The sequence below is a fragment of the Schistocerca cancellata genome, unplaced genomic scaffold (assembly GCF_023864275.1).
Source record: "Schistocerca cancellata isolate TAMUIC-IGC-003103 unplaced genomic scaffold, iqSchCanc2.1 HiC_scaffold_239, whole genome shotgun sequence".
Classification (NCBI taxonomy): Eukaryota; Metazoa; Arthropoda; class Insecta; order Orthoptera; family Acrididae; genus Schistocerca; species Schistocerca cancellata.
The window spans coordinates 45,001-47,500 of record NW_026046261.1 but is presented as its reverse complement, the minus strand read 5'-3'; the positions used below and the strand labels follow the sequence as shown (position 1 = coordinate 47,500).

The 2,500-nt window shown below is 56.8% G+C and overlaps 1 non-coding gene across 1 annotated transcript in view; it reads right to left on the bottom strand.

The window, feature by feature from the left end:
- Nucleotides 1-377, bottom strand: part of LOC126113128 (small subunit ribosomal RNA) — a 1,909-nt gene extending 1,532 nt beyond the window's left edge. The window contains exon 1 of the ribosomal RNA XR_007524715.1: nt 1-377. This exon is cut by the window's left edge and continues 1,532 nt beyond it. This is a non-coding gene — a ribosomal RNA (small subunit ribosomal RNA).
- Between the last annotated feature and the right edge of the window lie 2,123 nt (nt 378-2,500).

Sequence of the window (2,500 nt, the reverse complement as noted above, 5' to 3'; positions counted from 1 at the left end):
TTACCCGTTACAACCATGGTAGGCGCAGAACCTACCATCGACAGTTGATAAGGCAGACATTTGAAAGATGCGTCGCCGGTACGAGGACCGTGCGATCAGCCCAAAGTTATTCAGAGTCACCAAGGCAAACGGACCGGACGAGCCGACCGATTGGTTTTGATCTAATAAAAGCGTCCCTTCCATCTCTGGTCGGGACTCTGTTTGCATGTATTAGCTCTAGAATTACCACAGTTATCCAAGTAACGTGGGTACGATCTAAGGAACCATAACTGATTTAATGAGCCATTCGCGGTTTCACCTTAATGCGGCTTGTACTGAGACATGCATGGCTTAATCTTTGAGACAAGCATATGACTACTGGCAGGATCAACCAGGGAGCTGCGTCAACTAGAGCTGAGCAGCCGGCCGCCCGGGAGTGTGTCCCAGGGGCCCGCGCGAACACGCAAGCGTCCGCTCAATTATTCTGCAAACAGGAGGAGGCTGAGCTCCCCTGCACAATACACCTCGAAACCCTCTCAGGTCCCGGCGGCGCGCAGCGCCGTCCTAAGTACTTGGTCGGGTTCGAGAGAGGCGCAATCGCCCGGAGTTAGGCGAGTAGACGCTTTAGGTGCGACCACCCGTGCTCCCAACTGAGCTTGCCGCTGCCGACAGAGGCCCGGGAGCGTGCTGTCGTGGCATTGCCGGCGGGAGACAACACGCGCCACCTACGGTGACCGGCAGCTCCAACGCCAGCGCCACAGAAGGGCAAAGGCCCCACGTGGGTGCCGAAGCGAACTCTCCCAGCACAGCGCACGTGCCAACACGTCTGCACAACTGCGATACAAACCACCAGCGAGAACCGCTGGGGCGACCGAGCAGCAGACGGCGTCGCGGCGCCGAGTGCCGGGCGGCGGCGCATCCTCAACGCACACAGTCCTCAGTCGGACCAGCACACTGCAGATGTCCACCGCGCTTCGCACCGGGCCCGCGAGGACCCACTTTGGCCGCCCGGCGCCGCGCGCAGGGTGCCCCGGCGCGCAGCTGCGCCGCCTGCCGCGTCCGTCGGCCGGCGCGCCTGCCACTGGGCGCCCCCACCAGCCGGCTGTAGCGCGTGCGCCCACGCACCGCGCGGCCAGCACGCCGGGCGGCCCCCCCTCACCGGCCGGGGACGGTCCCACCCAGCCACCGCCGCGTATCGCTTCACACACAGATTTGCCCTTACTGATTTACCTCCAGCAACAACAACCGCACCACAATGGGTTTACCAGTTGTTCATTTGCGTTGCGTCACGTCACCAGCAAACGTAGACGTCCATCCCAGTTTGCAAATGCAACGATTATTGCATACCTGTCTGTTAGGTGTCACGACACACTACGTCTGCCCACATACACGCAACAAAATGTGCACGACTAGAGAACACGTGGGAGGTGGCCCCCTACGTATGCGATGTCCATTACGAGACCGACTGTCAACCAGCATCTGTACCATGTCGCAGATGTGGAACGCGGTGCACCATGCTATCACACTGTGTGAGAAGAGACGACTACGTTTGAATACACGCGCCACTACATCAACAGACGGCTCATGCTGATCGCCATCCAGGGCGTCCGTTACTCCCACACGTCTCTATGGCGTACCACACTGCAATGTAGCTGTTATGGGGAGACGGCACGTGGCTGAGTGCACAACATTTGGACCGTATGGTTCGCTGTTGTTGGGCGCAGTCGTACGGTCACACATGTGCCACAGCGTATCATTCAGTACATACGGACCTATGTGCAGTACAATGTGAGGATTAAGCTTACGATATCAGCGGACAGTGGACACAGGCCGTACCACGACGTAGACTGAGCGCTTCGACATGCGAATGCCAGTGAACAGCTGCGAAGGGCATTGAACACGCAAGCACCTGAACGACCAGCGTGCGAAGGCAGGGTGGAGGGGGGGGGGCGATGTACATCCTGCAGTTGTCCACATTACAGTGTACAGCGAGAGCATGTAAAAAGTAAGCAACACTTGCGAAGTGTTCAACATGAAACGACACACAAGAGGGTGGGCGGTGCGAGTAGCGAACTATATTCAGAGGGTTGTGGTTAGACAACACTAGATTAATGTAACGTGTCATATGCCAATTACAGAGCAGGTTAAGGCACAACGTGGGTTAGGTTAAGGCACAACGTGGGTTAGGTTAAGGCACAACGTGGGTTAGGTTAAGGCACAACGTGGGTTAGGTTAAGGCACAACGTGGGTTAGGTTAAGGCACAACGTGGGTTAGGTTAAGGCACAACGTGGGTTAGGTTAAGGCACAACGTGGGTTAGGTTAAGGCACAACGTGGGTTAGGTTAAGGCACAACGTGGGTTAGGTTAAGGCACAACGTGGGTTAGGTTAAGGCACAACGTGGGTTAGGTTAAGGCACAACGTGGGTTAGGTTAAGGCACAACGTGGGTTAGGTTAAGGCACAACGTGGGTTAGGTTAAGGCACAACGTGGGTTACGTTAAGGCACAACGTGGGTTACGTTA